The 23,449-nt window shown below is 43.8% G+C and overlaps 1 pseudogene; it reads right to left on the reverse strand.

The window, feature by feature from the left end:
- Nucleotides 1-8,208: 8,208 nt before the first annotated feature.
- LOC101523020 (hippocampus abundant transcript-like protein 1) lies at nucleotides 8,209-11,082 on the reverse strand (annotated as a pseudogene).
- Between the last annotated feature and the right edge of the window lie 12,367 nt (nucleotides 11,083-23,449).

Raw genomic sequence — 23,449 nt, forward strand, 5'->3', positions numbered from 1 at the left:
TGCTCCGGTGGACTGACTGGGGCTATCCCAGGCTTTGCTCTGCCATCAATGGCTCTGACATTTGCTGCTACTGTGCTGCCATCACTGTTAGTGAATATCTGCTATGTCCACCCTCTGACAAACTTCCAGGCTCTTCCTCCTAGGGAGAAAATAAGATTCAGAATGCTCTGTGTGTATGTGTGGGGGGTGGTATATGTGTGTACACATGTACACGTTTGTGATTTTGCGGAACCTTGCTCATATGCCCACACCATTTAGGACAGACTTGGTGAAAGGGAGACCACAGCCCCTTCGTCTTCAGAAGGAGGAGCTTTTAACCAAGATTTACAACTAAGGGGCCAGCACTTTGGCTCAACTGACTAATCCTCCATCTCCAAGTGCTGACATCTCATATGGGCACTGGTTTGTGTCCCGGCATTTCTACTTCCCATCCAGCTCCCTGCTTGTGGCTTGGGAAAGCAGTGGAGGACGGCTCAATGCCTTGGGACCCTGAGCCTGCCTGGGAGACCCAGAAGAAATTCTTGGCTTCAGATTGGTTCAACTCCAGCCATATGGCCATTTGGGAAGTGAACCAATGGATGGAAGATATTTCTCTCTGTATCTCCTCCTCTATATAAATCTGCCTTTCCAATAAAAATAAATCTTAAAAAAGATTTGCTGTTGAAAGTTCTTCAAGATTAGGAAGGAAAACTTCTTTCAAAATAGAAAATAACCAAAAGCACTTTTCTACAGTATCTGACTTTTGACTGTTCAGTACCCAAATAGCCAAATTTCCTGTATTTGTTCTTTTAAAATTTTTACTTATCTTTTTGTTTTTATTTTTATTTCTTATTGGAAAGTCAGATTTATAGAGAGAAGAAGAGACGGAAAGATCTTCCATCTGCTGGCTCCCCAAATGGTCACAATGGCTGGAGCTCAGCTGATCCAAAGCCAGGATGCAGGAGCTTCTTCCTGGTCTCCCAAGTAGGTGCAGGGTTCCAAGGCTTTGGGCTGTCCTCTGCTGCTTTTCCAGGCCATAAGCAGGGAGCCAGATTAGAAGCATAGCAGCTGGGACATGAACTGGTGCCTATATGGGATTCTGGCACTTGCAAGTGGAGGGTTAGCCAATTAGGCCATCATGCTGGACCCTTAAAACTTCTACTTAAGAGGGAGGGAGGGAGGGGGGAGGGAGGGAGAGAGGTGGGTGGGAAGGGAGGGAGGGAGGGAGGGATGGAGAGAGGGAGAGAGAGAGAAAGAAAGAGAGAGAGTATGTGTGAGAGCCATTTTCCATCCAAATCCCCACATGGTCACATTGAAGCCAGCAGCTTGAAACTCTATTCAGGTCTTCCACATTGGTAGAACAGACTTAAGTTTTGGAGCCATTACCTGCGGCCTCCCAGGGTGTACATTTATAAAACCAGTTTTTCTCTCTGCACCTTCTGGGACTCCCATAGTGCTTATATTTGGCCTTTTAATAGTGTCTTTCAATTCTTGAATACTTTTTTTGGCCTGATCCAGCTCTGCTTCCAGCTTTTTGTTTGCTTCCCCTGGTGACAGGAAATATATTTCAATTCTGAGATTCTTTCTTCTGCTTGCTTCATTCTATTTTGGAGACTCTCCACTGTACTTTGAGTTTGCTCCACTGTATTCTTAATTTCTGATATGTCAGCCTTGATTTGCGTTATTGTCGCTATTTCCTGTTTAACGTATTCCTTAAATTCTTTGAACTCTTGTATGTGCTTCTCATTGTTGATCAGAAGCTTTATAATGAGTTTTCTGAATTCTGTGTCCCCCATTTTCTCAATGTCTTCCTCAGTGAACTCTGAGGTTGGCAAAGGGTTTTGCTCCTTTGCAGGGGAGTCTTCAGCAATATTCGTTGTGCCTCTGTCTCTTCCTTTGCTCTTGGTCATTGTACTTCTGGTTATGAGATTCTTCTCCTTGGGGCAGGTTTCTAAGCTGTGTCACCCACAGGTCTACAGTTCAGTTTTACTTATTGCCATTGGTACATGGCTCTTTGTTCGCAGTTATTTGTGCCATTCCCTCCAGCAAGTTCCAGCTCTAGGTTCTTATGTTAGATTTCTACCATGGTCTTGATCGCCCCAACTCCTGGCTCACCACTCTCTACCTCCTGTGATACTGTGCTGAGGCTGCACCATTGTCTCTGCAACCTTTCTCCCACTTCTGGTTGGAGCAGTTCCCAGGATTAGGGAGACACCAGGTGTCTTATATAGCTAGGTTGTCGGTGGTGGTAATTTTGTAGGAACCTGTTGGCCGTTAGGTCTGAGGGCCTCACAGACCTATTTTGACCTGTGTGATGCCATAGTTGGTATTATTTTCCTGTGGGACCAGTGCAATGAACTGAGCTCAGTGAGTTCTTGTGAGCTCAGCACTTGTGCAGCTCACTGTGTTCCCTGCAGTCTTAAAACTTTTGCTATACTGTACAAAATGGTGCCTGACATGCCCCTACTAGAGTTCTTGATCTGCTAGCTGTCAGGTCTGAGGGCTACTTGGACCTGTTTTGGGTGGAACTTGTAGGATGCCACGTTGTTGCAGTTCACTGAGTCAGAAATGAGTTCATTCCTAGCTCAGTGCATGTGCAGCCCTGCCACATTGCCCTAGCCTCCTTAAACAAAATGGTGCTTGATTTGGCTCTAGGAGGCAGGCTTGGCTGTGAAATCCATCCTGTTCCTGCCCTGCCTGTCTAGGACCTGCTGCTCTGTTTCTGCTCCTGGTCAACTCAGACCAGCAGGAGTAGCCGTTCTTTGTCAAGGTTCACCTCCCAAGCTCCCATTGAAAGTCCCTTCCCACCTTGTTGCTGGTGGAGTTCTGGCTGCCAGTACAGTTCAGATTGCTTTTCACTGAATGCCTCTCGGGTATTAGTCACTCCAACATCATACCGTTATGTCCATTGCTTTCCTGTGTCTGTTAGTCTCCAGGTACCCCTCTGCTGTCATTCTGTTCTCTCCTATTTCCTGGAATGTGCCCTCTCTGCTTCACACTGGCTCATGTTTCTCTGTCTGTTTAAACATATCCTTACCCTTTTCCACCATCTCAATTCTCTTGTACAAAGTCATTTTTAAAAGTTCTACTTTTACCTCTTCCCCAAAATAACAATCATTAGAGTAATTGGACAGAGTAAGTCCCTTTAGTGTGTTATATGCTGGATAACAGATTTCTATATAACATCTCAGGAAGACATCACCAAAGTTTTCTGAGTTGGTTCCAGTGACTTAATGACCTAGGCAATGACTTCGTGGCTAAAATCTTGCCTTGCATGTGCTGGGATCCAATATGGGTGTCGGATGGTATCCCGGCTGCTCTGCTTTCTGTGTAGCTCTCTATTTGTGGTCTGGGAAAGCAGTGAAAGATGGCCCAAAGCCTTGGGACCCTGCACCTGCATGGAAGAAGCACCTGGCTCTTGGCTTCAGATCAGCTGAGTTCTGATCATTTTGGCCACTTTGGGAGTAAACCAGCAGCTGGAAGATCTTTCTCTCCATATCTGCTTCTCTTTGTAAATCTGCCTTTCCAATAAAAACAAATACATCTTCAAAATTTTTTTCTGAATTAAAAAACCTAGTACTTCCATTGTACAACTGGAAAATCTGAATAACACAACCTATATGAATGTTTTTTTTTCTTTTTTTTTTTTTTAACCTATATGAATGTTAAGCAACTTGTTTAGTATCAAACATTTAAGTGGAGTCTTCAAAATGTTTATGGAAAGTGGGTATCATGAAAAACTCCGTGGATTTCAGAATTTTTTGGAGCCAAATTATCTTTTAATTCAATTTTCCACAGTTTTGGAGTCTCTCTGTCGATGGAAAATTTTGATTAGGAATCCAGATCTATTTATAGTTGAGGCTAAACAGATTATATAGATGTGCAGCTTAAATCCAAGGATATTCAAGACATGAGTTGCATTTGTTGTGCAAGCCGCCCATCATTGTATAATAAGAGGCTGCTAAACATCTGTCAAATTTGAAAGATAAGTGTCTTTAATCATGGAAGCTTAGCCATAGTAACATATGTATACCCACACTCCTCAGGTCATTTTAGTATGCTTTCTCAAAGAGTTCTAAGCAGAATCACAGAGCTTTAGCATCAAAGAACTTAAAGCCTCAGGGATCCTAAAGATTATATAGTGCAGTTCTTATGACATAATCTTGGAAAAAGCTAATATCCATGAATGGAAATGGGTTTTCCTTGATAGAGATAATGGGAGAACTTCACCTCTATTACACAGTGATTAAAAATAATGTTGAAAACAACAGTGAGTAAAATAGAAGGTATCTACAGTTGTCCTCCATTCTCTTAGTATGTATGCTCTTTTCTTTGACAGATTTTTTAAACTTTTTCTATTTTCCATGATACAGTTCTAGTTGATGTTCTATCTTGGATGCATTTAAGGATATGAATTTTAACATACACTTCACTTAGTTTAATTCCATCAAAATATATTTAAAATCTGAAGACCTCTTTCTTAAACATCCACGTACTTTTATTTCATAATGCAATACGAAATTGTCTCTTATGTCGATTTTACCTTAATACCCAAAAAAATAGAATCCAAAACTTAGCAATGACTCTCATTATGTATCACACAGAACATTAATCAAAACTAATTTCATAAATTATTTGTGTGCATACTTAATATATAACTGTAAGAATGGTATGGAATTGTTTTATGTGTATGAAAAGCAAATTCTCCAAAAACATTCTTCCTAAAGAGGAAAGATACATAATAATATTAAAAGTTTCATAGTTACAAATGCTATCAAGTTTAGCAGAATAATTAAGTTACTCTTTTATGTCTAAATGCTTAAAAATATATAAGTAATGCTTTTTAAATACTTTTGTTTTTAATTTTTACAAATGTATCATTTTTGTTGAAAATTATATCTTCCACTTATACAGTCCACTCATCATTTAAAGATTTTTAAAGACATTTTAAAGTTACTTTGTAAGTTCAACAGAGTAGTGATTTTTCAGTTTTCAAACACTTTTAATATATAACAATTAACTTGATTGAGTTTTTATAATTATTAGTCATAAATTTCAATACAAAATTTTAGTAATATTTAAAGTATGAGTTAAGATATGTTCTTAGTCAACCCTTAAAATAATCTTTCTGTATAAGGGTCATCAGCAACTTGAATTTAAAAAAGGGTTTGTAATCCATGTTCATACTTAGAAACATTGATATTCAATTGCTCATAAAAACTCAAGGTTCTATATATTTGCCACTGTTAAGTTATTTCATTTGTTAAAAATATTCATTTGATTGAAAGGCATAGTTACAGAGAGAGGGAGAAACAAAGACAGAGAGATCTTCCACTGTCTGTTCCACCCCCTGAAGACTGTACCAGCCAGGACTGGGCCAGGCTGAAGCCTGAAACCTGAAACACCATTCTGATCTTTCACATGGGAAGCCCAGGCACTCCAACTATATCCACTGCTTTCCCAGGCTCTTTAGCAAAAAACTGGATTAGAATTGGAATAGGCCAGGACTCAATGAGGGCTCTGATATGCGATACTGGCTTTGCAGGCAGCAGCTTAATCCACCATGCCACAATGCCAGTGCCGTTTCATTTTAACATCAACTTTTATCTTTTTCGTGCTATTTATAAAGAGCTTAAAAATGGTATGTCAATGAGAACAAAATGAGTTTACTAGACAAATGTATATTCCATGATCAATTTCAGAAAGATCTCAAATAGCCGAGATTTATTATAATCTCTTTCAAGATTTGTAAGAAAGGAATGTATGCAGGACATTGGCTCCTCAGGCTGTGAAAACAACAGGGTCATCTTGAAGAATAAATACTTCCTCTCTTGTAGGAATATTGGTTGATAGACATTCCATTCCTGTCTTAAGTTATAGTCTTTCTTTCCCTTTTTGACCTGTCTTAGTAGTTTCTTAAGGCATGTTTTTGGGCTCCACAGAGGTAACAGGAGACTCAAATGTGTCCCAAGTTGAACAACTGGTGAAGTCGTCCGCAGTGGCATCCATCACCAGAACTTATTTGGAGGGAAATACCCAGTTGTTCTGTGAAGCTTTACCAGAAATTTCTGGAGTGTTGCTTTTTCTTTGTCAATCTCCCTGAGCCGAAGAATTAGAGCTTTATGAATTCTTTCAACTTGAAGTTTGGTCCTCTTTTCTTCCCCAAGGTTGTTTACACGAGTCCTCTGCAGGTGTAAGGCATCTGGTTCTTTGAAGGTTCTCTTATTCATGAGGTGGCCATTCCATCCCTGTTTTAGTTTTGGCCCAGGAGTTCAGGATAGGAAAGGGAGGCTGCCTTGAATGGCTTAGTAAGATGATTCTCCCTGGGGTGGGGAGCATTACAACTGCAGCTCCATGGGGACACAGACTCAGAGAATCTTGGAATTGAGTGACATCAAAGAACCACCTAACACAACCCTTGAATTATTATTTATTTATTTATTTTTTAAAGTATCCATGGCAAATTTATTATGCATTAGGAAGCATAACCTGAAAACCCAACAGTAAAAAGATCTGTTATGTCTGTTCATGGTAGAGCAGGACTTCAAAATATATATATTTTAAATGTATTCAGTCAGTAAACAATCGTATAAAAGTTGTATATATTTTTGTCAATACCTTCATTACATTTATAAATACAGGATAAACATAGCACCCCATCAAAAAAATTAAAATCCCTTACAAATATCTACATATATTTCATATCTATGAAACTTTCAGAGGAGTGCTATTAACGGTAGGTCCTAGTTAATGGTCCATGTACTTTTGCAGCAAAATACATATAAATCTGTAAAGTGTTCTTTGTCCATAAAACACCTTGAAAAGTTAGCAAGACACTCCTTGTGAAACTGAGCCTCACCAAACCCTCATGTTTCAGAAAGGAATTTGATGTACAGATTCCTATGAGATTCAAAACTCAGGAAACAGATTGACAGAAAAGATTAACTGGGCAGGACCTGCCGAGCAGTTACGGCGGGAGTGTGAAGGATGAGGAAACCTTTGGAGGAGCAGGCCGTGGGAGGATGGTGAGAAAAGACTAGGAGTCTGGACTTGGATATAAACTCCACTAGTGTCCCGCCATTAACTCATCACTCTTAGGAATGTTCACATTGTTCAAAGTGTTTCTTCCAAGCGCCCTCCACGTCTGTCTCCACTAGGACACATGATGCATGTGTCTTCTCTATTTTTTTTAATTTTTATTTATTTATTTTTAAAAGATTTTATTATTATTGGAAAGCCAGATATACAGAGAGGAGGAGAGACAGAGAGGAAGATCTCCCATATGATGCTTCACTCCCCAGTGAGCCGCAACGGGCCGGTGCGCGCCAATCCAAAGCTGGGAACCAGGAACCTCTTCCAGGTCTCCCACATGGGTGCAGGGTCCCAAAGCTTTGGGCCGTCCTCAACTGCTTTCCCAGGCCACAAGCAGGGAGCTGGATGGGAAGTGGAGCTGCCGGGATTAGAACCAGCGCCCATATGGGATCCCGGCACGTTCAAGGCGAGGACTTTAGCCGCTACACTACGCCGCTGGGCCCACATGTGTCTTCTCTAATAACACTTCAGATCTGATCGGAATACTACATCCAGAAATCGGAGTTCTACCTGATTTAAATGTAAGAGAAAAATTCCTCCAGCTAGAAAAGATAATCATTAATCAACATTGCCAACGTTTATTTCAGCCAAGCATAGAAAGCAGAGGAAATACAAAGACAAAAACTAAGTTTTTGTCTGACCTTTGGAAAAAGACAACGGGTCCCTGATACAGAGTGACTCTGGAGTGGCCACTCAGCACGCCTGTGGGCTATGTGTTAGAGTCTGGGCTAAAGCCCCGGACGTCAGGGTGCGAGTTAGTCAACCCCTAGAGGACGACAAAGAGTCTCACTGGCAATGCAAACAGCAAACAGAGTTCATTGCGCCAGCATGCTGGGGTCAGACCGCACTTGGGGCACACAGGCCAGCCAAGCCGGGCAGTCGGACCTCGAATTAACCCAAGACAGAAGATTATATAGGCTCTTTTGGGCTGGGAAATACATTAAAAGTAACAAAGTAACAACCTTAGACATGTTAATTTTTATGGCCTTCAGGGAGCCTGTTCCGTTTCCATACTCACTATCTTTATGGCTCATCCCATCCTCACACCCTTATCTTCCTCCTGTTCCTGGGATGGGAGAATTGTGCCTTTGTCCCTTTGCACCTGGGTTCACAAAGCTGCAGGGCAGCAAAGAAGATTTATCGTTGAAGCGGAATCCTGCTGTCTTGCAACAGTGGCTCAACGTCCTCCCCAGTGTCCCTTTCAGGGGAGCTGGCCAGGCTGCCACTGTCACTGCTATGCTTTTGAGCGCCCCCAGCCTTGCTGTACTCAGGGATGAATAAGGCAACAAGAAAAGATGTAAGAACTATACATGCTCCAAATAAAAATGGTGGGCCTGGGATGACAGCGCCCTGCAGGATGGCACTGTCGGACTTCAATTCCGTGCCGAGATCGGTGAGCTCCACATGGAACATGTAGACTATTAAGCCATAAAGTGCTGGTCCAAGGCCATTGCATAAGCCTCTGATTCCAGTTATGATCCCCTGAGCAACTCCTCGCTGATCCGGCTCTGCATTCCGAGAGATGAGGGCGCCAATCATAGGGAATGTGACGCTGGACATGGCGGCCACAGTGCCTGCAGCCCATATCATCCAGGCCTGAGATCCAAACCCGTACCAGGCCAACTGGAACATCTGGAAGCCCAGGAGAAGGAGGACAGTGTTCTTGTTTCCCAGTGACCTCATCAAGATGCTAAGAAAGACTGTCTGAGCCACAATAGAAAGAATTCCTACCATAGCTATGAAAGCTACAGTTTTCACAGATCCAAAACCTATGACCTGCCTGAGATACAGAAAAAAGCTCGAATACTGTCCAGCTTCAGGAAGGCAGGAAAGAAACACGATGATATAGATAAGTAAGACAGTAGAATCTTGGCCAGCTTTCTTCAATGACGTGAAAGGGTCCGCTTGTTTCCAAGAAATCTGAGCTCCCCAGGAGACTGGTCGCATTTTCTCAGGAAGAGATTCTGGAACAGCCACCAGGATGAAGCAGATGTCCAGGAGGGCCACCACTGTGGCCACCAGCACCACAAGGTTGTCCCCATAAGTGGCCTGGCTGAGACCCATCCATAAGCAGGGCTTCTCTTGTACTCCTGGGTAATGTCAGCGACGTAGACGACTGTCACAGAGAAGGTGACTGAGAAGACTCCAGACACAGAAATTGTTGCAAAATACCACCAGGGGCATCATGATCCTCATCAGGGGAATTGGGAAGCAGGTGAAGAAGACCATGCCCAGGAGGAAGGGCTTTCGCCCCCACACGTTTCTCGAGCCACCTCCGCTCTGGACACCGTTTTCCGCTCCGGCTCCCACGGAGGTGGTGGGCCCGGGCTCCTGCCGCAGCCGTGCCCGAGCCACCTCGGGACGCTCGGGGACGATGGCCACGCCTCGGGGGCGGTGGCGGAGGGGCCCTGGGCTTTATGGGCTCCGTGGCCAGCCAGCGGCCAGCCAGCGGCCAGGCAGGCGGTCAGCAGGCCCAGGCCAGCCGGCTCCCCTCAGCCCACAGGCCGGCGCTCCGGCAGCCCAACCCCGTGCGCCCCGCGAGGCCCCCCGCCGGCGGCCCGCCCACAGCCCTTAAATTTATCATCACAAGATTTAAGCTTAAAAACATTCTTAATTTAGGGATATAGATGAGTGAATTGATGGACTAGAAAGAGCCATAAGATGCTTCTTTTCATCGTGCTTCTGGTTAGTTTGAGTGATATTTGCCTTTAGCAGTTTGTTATTAGAAACATGAAATCCACAGAGGATGACATAAGGCCTGCCTTCTGCATTGTGAAGCTGGAAGCCCAGTGAGGCGCAGTGCTTGTTGGAAAGACTCACAGGCCTAACCCTGTAAGGCACCCTTGGAAGCCATCTTTGGTGGCCATTCCTCACAAGGACTCAAGCCGATCTATAGAATCATTAACTGATAAATGTTTGCATAGTCTTGAGTTCATACTGTGATTTGAGAATCACAGATACATAGTGATTCAGACTGATTTATATCCTTGGGATCAGACTGGTTCATAGAACCACAGAGGCATACTGATTCACAAAGCATGCTGACTTGCACAATGGCAAATCCGTTTTGACACCTTCAGTTCAAACCCAGCACCACAGCTTACATTATGGTTTTCCTGCTTTCTTCATTTGTAGCTCTTTCTCCCACAGAATTTGGCTATCATTGTCCACAGTTCTGTTTGCTTCTCTGCTCAGTCCCAGAATACACATAAAGTAGTTAAAAGAACCATCTACCCCAACCCTTGTTGAATTTATTTTTGAGCATACTAAAAATTAGCATTGTTCTAAATGTAAAAACAATGAAGAAGTATATTCAAAGAGATGTTCTTTCTATTCCTCCTACCTAGCTCCCGTTCCCCTGTCCTCTCCATCTCACTCTTCTAACCTCTATCATTTAATTTGTGTGTAGTTCTTGTTCAGTTTTTGCCCAAATGGATAGATCTGAGTATGTCCTCACAAAGCTTATGCAAGTGGCCATCATTCCTTAATTCAGTATTTCCATGAATCTTTTTTAATCTCCTTGTGTATTTATTGCCTTTCTTTCTTATATGAAAACTAGATACATCATGAAAGAAGTTCTTATCTAACGTAACTCTAGTCCTGAATCTAAAATGAACAATACATTCAGAAACTAAACCAAACTGTATTAATCTGTTTTCTAGGAGCTGCCATCATGATATAACATGCTATACTTGCTCATTTTTCCTTTGCTTTAACATGGAGCATCTTTTTCCATCTTCATTTTCAGTGTTTGTGTTTATTTATTGTTGAGTGTATTTCTTATAGTCAGCAAATAGATGATTTTCATTTTTTAATCCATTAATCTAGAGTATATCTTTCAACTGGAGAGTTTAGGCCTTTTGCATTCACGGTTGTTACTGAAAGGTAACAGCTTGGTCCTGCTACTTGTTAGTAGATATTCTCATTGTTTGCTTTGCTTTGCATTTCTTCTGTCCCTTTTTTTCTAGGAATTTTTGTACCTCCACATTCTTTCATGATGGTTGCCCTCATTGCCTATTTCTGTATATAGCTATCTTTGGGCATCATTTGCCAGGTTGAGCAGGCAGTTATAAATTTTTCAGTTTCTGTTTGTTCTGGAAGATTTTAATTTTGTCCTCATATATAAATGAGAACTTTCTCGGGTATTATCCTGCTGGCAGTTTCTTTTATGACCTAGAATTTCTTTCCATTCTTTACTAGACGTAGGGTTTCTGATGAGAAATCAGCTGCTAGTCTAATTGGAGATTTTCTAAAAGTAATCAGTGTTTGTATTATGCACATTGTAGAATCTTCCCCTTATTGAACGTTTGATTATAATGTGTTGCTGTGAAGGTAATTTCTTATCATGCCTATTAGGAATTATATATGTTTCCTGTACTTGGATGTCTCTTGACTTCTGCACATCAAGGAAGTTTTCTATTATTTCTCTGAATAAGCCTTTTTCCCCCTATTTTCTCTGCACCATCAGGATCTTCATTCTGTATGTTTGATTGCTAGATACTGTCCCATAAATGGTGAACATTGTTTTGAGTTTTTGTGGGTTTTTTTTGTCTTTTTTTTTTTTGTTGTTGTTGTTGTTGAATTGCAATGCTTCCAAGGTTTTGTGTTCTGAGATTTTCTTTCTTCTGCCTTGCCAAGCCTGTTACAAAGGCTTTCCATTTTGTTTTCTATTTGCGCTATTGAATTCTTCATTTCTAATATTTTAGGTTGACTTCTGTCCAAAACCTGAATCTCTTTGTGTGATTTTTTTTTATTCCACATTGTGAGCGGATTTCTCTATTTTAATAACGTATTTCTTTGTGCTTTGGAGTTACCCTGTGATCACTTTTTTTCCATTCATCCTCAGGGATTCCATCAAAACCATTATATTCATATTCAAATATAAAAGCTTTCTTGTGTTCCTTTTGCGGAGTCAAAAAATGTCTTCCTTGTTTTTGTTTCTTGTAGTTTTGCATTAGTTCTAGGCATTTCTGGACACATGTTGTTGTTTTCTTCTGATTTTTTTTAAATCTTTGGATGATGCCTCTGTGGTTTGATGTAACTACTGTTCCTTCATTTGGTATCTGGAGTGTGTTCTGGGTATGGTCAGTGTACTCTGGCCAGTGCTCAAGTGTGCTGTTAGAGTCAGATGTGGCATAACTCTTCTTTTGCCAGCAAAGAAGAAGTAGTGATCATGTTTGTTAGCGTAAATACAACCTCTTGTCTTACAAGGTGATCAGTGCCTGGGTTTATCCCACAGTAGCTACAACCCACACCCACACCAGCATATGTATCACTGTGACTTTTGGTGATCTTACTCTGGAGGTCTCTCCTAGCTGGTCTGAGTCACCTTCAGAATGGCTCCCCTCCACTACCCCCACTGTGAGGTCATCAGCTCAGACTTACAGTCATGAAGACCATGGCTTTATCCTTTTGACAGAACCACTTAGTTGTGTGTACCCTCAAAGAGCCAGACGCATGCTACAGCAGCTGCAGCCACCACAATCTTTGGTGACCTTTCTCTGACCAGTTCTCCCAGCTGGTCTGGGCTCCCTTCAAAATGACATCTTCTCCCCACTAGTCCAAGTGCATTGTGGGAGAACAGGAGAGAAAAGTATACTCTTTGCCTGTGATGACCTGCCGAAACCCTTCCCCTGCTCTGGCTCCAGTCTGATCACAAAGTGTGGTCATGATATTTTATGCCAGACCATGTCACCAGTGGCTCTGTCCCCCACAGTCTGCTCCCACCACTCTGTATCTATCGTCTTCCCCAGTCTCCTGTGTGGTGTCTCCGCCCATGATGTTTCTCAACCCTCTGCAAAATCTCCACTGCGGACCTTATTCCAGCTCTCCCTTGGGAATAAACCTTATCCACTTCTTTTTCATTAGCTGTCCCTAGTCAAAATCAGCACATCTTTCCTTATTCAACCATCTTGGAAGCTCCTGTTTAATTCTTTAAGCTTGGTCCCAGGTCTAGCATTTGAGATATCCCTCTTGCATATCAGAGTTGCAGCCTAAGCTCAGTGGCTCCTCTAGTAGCCAATTGCAACTTCTTGGGATCAGCGATGATAACTCAGTTGGTTAGATTCCTACAACCCGTGGAGATGACATGAAATGAGATCCAAATCCTCTGCTTTGACATGGCCCAGTCTTAGACATTTGTGTGAGTTTGAGGAACCGTTGATAGGTGTCCTTCCCACTTTCCCAAACTCCTCACCTTCTTCTCTACCAAATGGATTTTAAAAATAAGGAATAAAATAGAGTATTTTTTAAAAAAACAGTTTTCTTTTGGTTTTTAAGCTTTTTACTATAGATGTTTTGAAGTCTTTATCTGCTAATTTAAATATCAGACTCACATACAAATTTTATTTTAATGCGTTTAAAAGATTTGTTTATTATTATTTTTAAAATTTATTTATTATCTTTAATTCATTAATTACATTGTATTATGTGACACAGTTACATAGATACTTGGCTTCTCCCCACCCCTCCCCAAACCCTCCCACCATGGTGGATTCCTCCACCTTGTTGCATAACCACAGTTCAAGTTCAGTTGAGATTCCCCCATTGCAAGCATATAACAAACATAGAGTCCAGCATCTTATTGTCCAGTCAAGTTCAACGGCTTCTTAGGTATACCCTCTCTGGTCTGAAGACAGAGCCAGCAGAGTATCATCCCGATCAATTAAAAGCTTAAGCTTTTTACTATAGATGTTTTGAAGTCTTTATCTGCTAATTTAAATATCAGACTCACATACAAATTTTATTTTAACGCGTTTAAAAGATTTGTTTATTATTATTGAAAGGTAGGTATGCAGAGAGAAGGAGAGACAGAGAGAAAGATTTTCCATCTGCTGGTTCACTTCCCAAGCGGCTGCAACGGCCAGAGCTGAACCAATACGAAGCCAGGAGCCAGGAGTTTTTTCTGTGTCTCCCACGTGGGTGCAGGGTTGCAAGGCTTTGGGCCATCCTCTACTGCTTTCCCTGGATGGGAAGTGGAGCAGTTGGGAATCGAACCAGTGTCCATATGGGATCCTGGCACATGCAAGGCGAGGACTTTAGCCACTAGGCTACAACATCAGGCCTTTTAATGATTTTAGTTTGCTAATTCTTAATTGCTTTTATTGTGGAAATGGATTAGTTGAAGAAAAATTGCTGTACAAACTCTGGAATCTAGTTTGCCATAGTCTTGGCATTTTCCAGCAGGTGCTATAGCCTGGCTTAGCTCAGCCCTCCCCCAGTCCCAGCTCTTACTTGCACGTGCAGAAGTTTAGCTTGGCCTGGCTTATCCCCAACCCTCATGTGAACTGGCAGATGTTGCAGTCCAACCTGGCCTGGCCTGTACTCTGTCTTGGCTGTCACTTATGCCAGTGCGTGCTGTGGACTGACCATACCCAGGTTGTACCAAAAATGGCTCACTCATATACCAATGGGTGCTGCAGCCCAGCCTGGTTAACCTGCTCCCAAGCCCAGCTCTTGCACTCACCAGCAGGAGCTTCAGCCAAGGAGGGGAGTTCTCCAAGATCCAGGCCTACTCCAGACATCAGATGCCACGTGTGCTGTTTGGTGCTGTTACCCAGACTGACATGGCCAACCCCTAGTCATGGCATTCACTAGTGGTATTGCAGCCCAGCCTGACTGGCCTGCACCCATACCAACTCTCACTGATGGATGTAACAGCCTAGTCCCACCTGGTCCACCCCCCCCCCATACCTGGCTGTTACATGAACTGGCAGGTGTGAGGCCTAGTGTGACCTGCCCTACACCTTTCTTGGATCTTCCAATTACCAGTGTGTGCTGGGGCCTAGACCAGTCTGACCCACCCCAAGACCCAGCCTGCTAGGTCTGCTAGTGACTGCTAGTGGGTGCTGCAAAATTGTCAGCCTGGTCCACCTACAGGCCTGGCTCTTGCATTCACCAGTGGGAGCTACAGCCTGGCAGGGGAGTCCCCAGAGTTCTCCTAACAGGTCTGTTCTCAGCTTCAGGTCTTGTACATACTAACAGGTGCTTTTTTTCTCCCTATTTTTATTATATTTTTGACAATCTTTACATAGCTAATAAGAGTAAAAAGGTTCAAGGGCTACAGGAAAGTGGGTAAGACTATTATTTCCACATTGTTTCCTTCATGTATCTGAGGCAAAGGGGGATATTAAGGGAGAAGCCCCACCCAATTTCCCACCCTCCCCAGGTCCCAGATGTGAGGCATGCTCCGAGATTCTTGCTCAAGTGGTTTTGATAGTTCACCAGTTATGAATTGCTGCCATTCTTGCCACTCCAAGCACGATGAGATCGTTGAAGAATCCACTGATTAACATAGTCCATCACAGAATCTCCATTTGCCCAGTTTTTCACTGCCAACATATAGCTGAGGTGGTTGGTTGACTTGTTCTGTCTTCTGTCTTTTCATGGTTAGGGTTCTGAGTCCGGCAATTTGACTGGGGGATCCCCAAAGAAACTTTGTCTGAGGTGTTCCCAGACCAGATGTACAAGCAAGTACAGGGCCTGGCACAGTCCATCGCCCCGATCAGCTGGTGGTTGCAATTGCTGGGTTGGTTCTGTTTTCAGCTCCGACTTCCACTGGAACCAATGGGTGTTGCAGTCCAGCCTGGTTCTGCCTAGCACATACTCGGCCCTCACAGACACCAGTGGGAGCTTAAGCCTAGTCAGGGCGACCCACAATAACCCCCACTAGGCCCACCCTCTACCCTGGTTTGTCAGTATGTGTAGCAGACTAGTCCAGTCTGTCCCACATCACATTCAGCTCTCGTACATGTCAATGGGTATTAACGCTTAGTTCCATCTAACCAGCTCCACTATCCAGCCCTCATGGTTATTATTGGGTGCCTCTCTATCTAGCCATCCCAGCCCCTGTCCTAGTTTTTGTGCCCTCCCGTGGCAGTGGTAACCCTAGAGGGAGGAGCCTACTATTTCCCTCCCAGGCCTCTCCCACTCCTGGATTATGCACTCTCCAGGTAGTTCTGTGGTTTGACTTGAGAGAATTAGCCCCCAGTGCCAGCTTCTGCCAGCTGATGCTGTGGCTAAGCCCAAACAACCCTCACCCACTCTAATTTTGTTTGCAGCAGTAGGAATAATCAACCCAGCCCGGTTTTTCTCTGATCTAGTCCCCATAAAGCCCACAGGTGTTGTAGCCCTGCTTGGTCTGGTCTGCCCCATCCCAGCTCACGCTCGCCAGTGGGAGTAGCTTGACAGGTGCTTTGATTTAGCTGGCGAGGTTCACCCTCACTCTCTGCTGTCACTGGTAGGTGTTGTAGCCTATCCCAGCCAGGTGCATCCCATACCCTATCCTGGTTCTCATGCATGCCAGCGGGTGGTGAGGCCTGGCCAAGCTCAGCCTATTCCCCAACCCAGTCCACACAAACACTTAGGCATACCACAGACTTGCCTGGCCTGCCCTCAACCCAGGCTCTTGGGCTCCCTAGTAGGAGCTGTGGCCTAGAAGAAAAGCATCTATGTACTCCATTGTGGCCTCTTGGAGGAATCTTGTGTTTCTTGGTGTCTCAAGGTCAATGGTATCTGGATGGCTACAGGCAGCCAGGCAGGGCTTTGGGGCTGACCTTCCTAGGATACACTTTATGGATGGGGAAAGACAACATTAAAACAAGGATTTCAGCTCCAACATAGTCACACTGAAGAAGGCCCGTTTTGGGGACATGAGACGGTCAGGCTTGGCCTGGATGACCTTACTGCAGCACCTGAGAGAGGAAATGAGGCAGAGGTGGAACATGTAAAACAATCACTGATATTCCACATCATCCCAGACTCCATGTCTTGGGTAAACTATGTTGCAGCCTTGCACAGATGTAGGGCAAAAGGAGAGAGAGAGAGAGAGAGAGAGAGAGAGAAGTGAATACCCAAGTCATGACCAAGAGCAGCTGGGGTCCCAAGCTCTCACTGGCCATCATGTGTGAAAGAACAAATGTTGCTATTGAAGGAGAGGGCCCAGATGGAGAGACAGTGGCTTCCTTCTGGTCTTTCTTTCCTTTGTCATGAGTTACACCGGGATGTGAGGGAAATTGTATCTGCCTACTGGACAATTGGAGCTGAGGGTTCTTGCAGAATCAGCTGTGGCAAGACTTGGGCAAGTTGGCATGGTTTCTCCTTCATCCACCTCAGCTTCAGACTCTGCATTTTATCTGCCTCAAACTACATGAAGCTTGGAGTGTCTCAAACACATGAGGACATGGTGTGGAGGACCCAAATTTCAGGCTGAAAGACCAGCCTCACTGGTATCTGAATCCTGGCAGTGCCATGTGTATGTTAGTGGCTGAAACCACTCAGTCTGTGGCAGTGTGCTTGGTAGCCTGAGCTGACTGAGAAACTGCACAGAGAGGCTGGGAGCCAGAGTAGATTGTAGATTCCTGGCCCCAAGACTGAGCCTGAAACCAGCTTTATGGTGGCTGTGCTGGAAGCGTTCCAATTCAGTGTCATGGCCATTTCCAGCAGTAGAAACAAATGGAAGGGATAAGTAGAATAAGGCATACCTGCAGTAAGGGTGGGGCCCTCTGGTTCCCCATTAATTGCTGGAGAAAAAGAAGAACAATCTCAACATATGGGAACTACATGGATGGGGTAAATGTGCAGTCCTCAAATGTCCCTGAGTGAACTTCAGGCTCTGTTTCTGAGAAGTATCCACCAAAGTCCATCCTTCCTTAATCTACAGTCAGTGACTTCTGTGCCCCAGGATGGAACAACATTCAACTCACTGCTTCTGAGTCTCCCCAGGGCATCCCTGCAGACACTGGCCAACCTCATATGCAGCTCCCTGTACTTGATTCAAAAGTGGCTCTGCTTAGTACCATTGCACTCCTCATATTCGATTATACCAGGAACCTTCTTCAGAGACAGTGCTAGGTGCGCATAGGGGTACAACTGAAATGGAGACATTCTCATTAAAACAAAAATGCTGACCCACAACAGACCTAGGGATTTTGAGGAAAATTCCAGTCCAGAGGGCAGAGCTTTTCCTAATCCCACACTCCATGAACACAAGCAGCAGACACAGCAGAGCAATCTTGCTGCTACTCCCAGGGAACTGGAGCAGATCCAGGCACCAGGCAGGACAAAGTTTTGTATATAACAACCCTGGCCACTAGGACCTATGCAAACCCTTGTTCATAAAGGATGCCAAACAGTACATGCACCTAATGATAGGGACTTGAGTCCTCACATTTATGACACCTTTCCTAATTGTCTGCCACTATTATATCTTTCTGGAAAAACAAGACAGTCTTTGTGGAATCTTTATCCAGAACACCAAGCAAACTACCTAGTTGTGCAAGCCTGTGTTATACAGATGTGTATTATGAATGCAGTCTTCATTTTAAGGCAAGTCCTTGGTGGTAGACCCACCACAAGATGGAAAGGGAATGAAGTGGTTAATCTACTTGAGTTTCAACTAATGGGAGTATGATTCAGAACAGGTCAGGGAATCCCAAAACAATATCATCATTAAATATAAGTCAAGATCTACTCAAGTTGAAAGAAGCCATTAGTAGATAGGAAGGAGGTGGGAGATTGTGGACCCTGGAGATTGGGTTAGTATCCAACCATCCTCAGGGGAGGACATCTCACAGCAGACAGGAGCAAAGAGAAGAAACCCCACTGGGAGAAATGACTTGTTCCCCTTCTCTCACAACCTCCTAATTTCTAGGATATCCCAGAGCCATTCCATGACCTCAGAACTGTTTCTGGGTCATGCTCCAAGAGGTTGAAGAAAGAACAGGGATTGGATGTTCCCTGACTCTTGTCTGCCTCCACTGCACCCCATCCCTCTTCCTTCTACAAACCTATGCTCAATGGATTTACTTTTTTCCCCATTTTGGAAATAAATAATACCTCTGCTGCCATGTCTTCTGACAATGTGCAATCTTCTGAGGAACCATGATCCACCTCTAAGGGGCTCTTCACCCCTTTCAGCAATGTCAGTTCAACATGGGCTTAAAGAGTCTCCCCAGGCAGTGTGAGCTGCTGGGAACCCAGGGCTTTCTCTTTACTCTACGTCAGGCCCACCAACTGTCCCCAGCGGAGATGTCCAATGGGAGTTGCCAAGTCTTGGAGCAGTAGCAGGGAGTGTGGTTCAACAGCCGCACCCCAACAGACTTACCTCCTTTGGAAGCAGTGCTCGCAGGCTTGGGCACTCAGCACAGCTGACTGGCAGCCCCCTAATGGGAAAGTTCGAGCTGAGGAGCCAACGAGTGAGATGGCCGCTCAGAGTCCAACTGCAGCACGTTTAAATTTAAAGGTAACTAGAATAGAATGTTGTGTCAAGCTTTTCAGATGGGAGAGGAGTGGTGGGAGAGGGGCCTGGATAGTACTGGGATATGTTCTAGCAGAAAGCTTGTATTTGATGTCAGCTGTCTGCTCTGTATCAGTGAACCTACTTTTGTGTTCTTTCTTCATCCTGTTTTCCACTTGTGGAGTGAGGCTCTAGACTGCACTCAACTCCAAATTCTGAACTACAAATTTAGTGAGAAAAGTGTGTTTAGGAGGACAAGGTAGAGAGAAGGTCTTAAAACAAAAGGTCATCTCAGCAAATTATAGTGTGGTTTTTTGTGTTGGTAGTTCATCCTGAAGGAAGTAGTCTTGTCATGTCCACTCCTAGAATCTGCACTCTCCAGAGTGCAGTCCACCTTTCTCCCCTTTACTGGAGAACCCTAGTCTATTGAACAACGTTGAGGTAACCCAAAACTCTTTTTTTTTCTTGGTTTTTGATAATATTACCTTAGTAAATATTTATGTCCTGACCTCTTTAATTTAATATCTATGTCCTGACCTCTATAATTCTGACCTCTTTAATAACTTAAGTTTAATTTTATAGTATGTAACATCTTTTGAGTATTTTGTAGTTGGAATATCCAGTCATGAGTTTATTTCTCACTCTGGTCACTCACTGATTGTCCTTCCCAGAGAAGTGAGCTTGATGCTTGATTTTTTAAAAAGCTTTCCATAGTTGCCATGTAATTAAAAGCATATAAACAATATTTTATTTTTAAAAAATGTTTTCTATGGTGTCAGAGTTGTGGCCCAAACAGGGAAATCCCTGACTTCAATGGTGATATCCCACATCAGAATGCTGGTTGGAGTTCCATCTGCTGCAAGTCCCATCTACTTTCATTATCAAGTGAGCCTGGGAAGGCAGCAGATGATAAGCCAAGTCCTTGGTCCCTGCCACCCTGTGGGGTATCGGAATGGAGACGCTGTCTCGATTCTGCCTGTTCCAGACCTTGCTTTGCTGTTGCAGTCATCTGAGGAGTGAAGCAGCAGATGGAAGAGCTTTCTCTCCTTCTCCCTGTTGCTTTTTCATGTAATAAATGTTTAAGAGGCCTTGTTCTTTCTGTTTAAAATTAATATATAACTAAGGTTTTTGTAAAATTGATTGAAAATATGTAGTTTGAAAAGGCTATGGATATCAAAATCTTTCGCATCAAAAGAAACTTGTCTTTTCCTGTTAATTTCCATTAACTTTTAAAAAAAATTTATTTATTTTTATTGGAAAGTCAGATATACAGAGAGCAGGAGCGACAGAGAGGAAGAGCTTCCGTCTCATGATTCACTCCCCAAGTAGCTACGATGGCCAGAGTTGCACCAATCCGAAGCCAGGAGTCAGGAAATTCTTCTGGGATTCTCTCGTGGGCGCAGGGTCCCAAGGAATTGGGCCATACTAGGCTGCTCTCCTAGACCACAAGCAGGGGGCTGGATGGGAAGTGGAGCAGCTGGGATTAGAACTGGCATCCATATGGGATCTTGGTGCATGCAAGGGGAGAATTTTAGCTTCTAGCCTACTGCGCTGGGCCCTTCCATGAACTCATGAACCTTTAAAAATTCTGTCATATTTATTTACAGTAACATGATATATACTATGATTTTCTTTGTCCTGGTAATGGGGCTCCTATATTTCTGTAGGGTAGATTTTTGCAATGAGAGGTTTCATCATCCCTTAAAATGCAATGTATCCAAAAGGATAGGGTAGGACAGATTCAGCAAAAATAAAGCCTCTCCATTTGAATTTGAACAAATTATTTTTTATTAAAACATAACTCCATGAATTATGACTGGGGTTTTTCTGATAGTGTTTAATGCTCAAGTCAGTATTTACTTGTCAGTTGAGGTTCTGAAACGAAGATAACTTGGAGGAGGATAAAATTACTTCTGTAAGATAGGTAGGTAGACTTTAAGCGACCAGGATTATCAAATCTCTGTGTGTATCATCAATGTTCAACGAAAAGCAGTGTGAATTCCTACTTTTTGAAAACTGACATGATAAAAACAAAATTTCCAGAGAGTCAGGAGTCCAAATCCCTCAGTGTGTGCCAAATCTAAAATCCTTTGCCAGATTATTTTCTAATGGAACCTCACATAGACCAAGACCGAACGCAGCATTTTTGAAAGGCTGGGACAAGAACCAAACGCCTTCGCTGCCTAGAGGAAACAGGTGCTCGGCCAGCTGCAAGGGACTCAGCATTAGCGAGCAACTCTGAGAAAAACTGTGTCGGGAAGGGCTTCTTTCTCCCTCTGTGGGTAGAAGGTTATGAGTGGATGTTCCTCAGACCCACGAGGCCAAAGGCGAGACAGCCACGGAGTTTCGGCTGCAGCCGTCCCTTTCACCGAGCGACCAACAACCCTCTAAAATGTGACATCCTGTGGCTCTCCTCAACTCGCACCCAGAACCTTCCGGGGATGCCCTGAGGTGGCAGCGCGGTGTGAGTGCGCATGCGCCGCCCTCCCAGCCGGCGTTCCCGCGTCGTCTGCCAGGGGCGCAGCACGAGGACCACCCGGGTGCCCAACGGCCGTTGGCCCGAGGCCCTCAGATACAAGAAACGGTAATGGCTGCGCTGGTCTCGCGTCCTGAGCGTGTTCCGTGAGGCGCTTTGCCGGTGTTGCCGGCTCTCAACCTCGGCGTGGGCAGGGCACACGGCCCTGCGCGGCCCAGCGCCCGCGCCATGGCCCGGCTTGCTGTTGTTGCCGTTGGTGCGGACGTTGCTCTGACAAGGGGAGATCCTGAAGTGTGTCCCGTCGGTGGCTGTTGTCCTCTGAGGAGGACAGAGGGGCCGTTTCCTCAGGATTGGCAAGCCCTGATCCTGTCCCTCCAGGAATGGGACCAGGTCTCAGGGGGGCATGTTGTTTGACTTCCATGAAGAAAAGTGGTCAACCTGCTTTTTGTTAAAATCTCAGATTAGGGATGTGTGACTGACGTGGCTTGTTTCAGTTGAGCTTTCTTCATATCCTAGGCTGTTCTTTATATGTCGAATCATGAAGAGACTTGCCCTAGAAGGCTGGCAATTAATACAAGATTTTGGCGAGCGTCAGCCAAAGGCTGTGTTGAGAATCAGTTTGTCTGAAGTTTATAATAAAGCATCTCATAAGTTATTTGTATGTTGTGTCTTTTTCATTTGTTGCCTCAGGGGAATTTCTCTCACAAACAGGTGTTTGTCTCTGTTCCTGGTTTTTCTGGGAGGCCAGTGCATACTTTTGAGGCTGTGATGTTTTTTCTTTGATATTTTGGGCATGTGGGAATTGTGGTGGCTATATGTTTCATTAAGTGTGTATTTGTGGATGTCAGTGATTTCAGGAATTCCACTGAAGTGATGTGAGTTGTTTGGTATATCTTTGGGAGTTAATTGGTAACATATAAATTTGTAGTTTGGTGGTTAGATACTTAATTGGCAACAAGTTGATATGTATACAAAGATGTGTGTGTAGTGTTTGGATATATTGACTAAGGGGTAGGTGATAATTTTTTTAGTCTGTAATATTGGGTAGATTTGGTGGGTATGAGAGCCCACACATATAAACAGGGGTTTGGGTAAAGCAATTCTCTTTGTTTTTAAGATTTACTTGAAAAGTAGAGTTAGAGAAAGAGATAAGTATTTCAAGCAATGGTTCTCTCCTTAAATACAGCCAGGAGCCAGGGGCTGCTTCTTGGTCTCCCATGTGGGTGCAGGAACCCAGGCAGTGGAGCAGCTGAGACTAGAACCGTTGCCCACATGTGATGCCAGCATTGGGCAAGCAGTGGCTCAACCCTTTTTGCCACAGTGCTGTCCCAATGGTTCTAATTTATTGTTGGGAGGAATATTTTACTTTAAATTTCATGACTATGAGTGTGTGCTTGTGTGTGGCGGTGGTGGGTTTGGTGTGCAATGTTCAGGAGTGCGGGTATATTTGAGTGTGGATTTTTTTTATATTTAGTAAGTATGGGGGATTATTTTTATAATCAAAGCATGTAGTATGAGTGTGAAAGCTTGTGTGTTTTTAGAAGTTGTGTATGCCTATATTAATGTGTGTGGAGAGGTCCTACTACTATGTTTTGATATTGGTGAAGTTAAATTGTGCAATATAGAGTTTGTTAAGACTATATTATGGGGACCATTTATCCCACATT

Source organism: Ochotona princeps, chromosome 14 (genome assembly GCF_030435755.1).
Source record: "Ochotona princeps isolate mOchPri1 chromosome 14, mOchPri1.hap1, whole genome shotgun sequence".
NCBI classification, from domain to species: Eukaryota; Metazoa; Chordata; class Mammalia; order Lagomorpha; family Ochotonidae; genus Ochotona; species Ochotona princeps.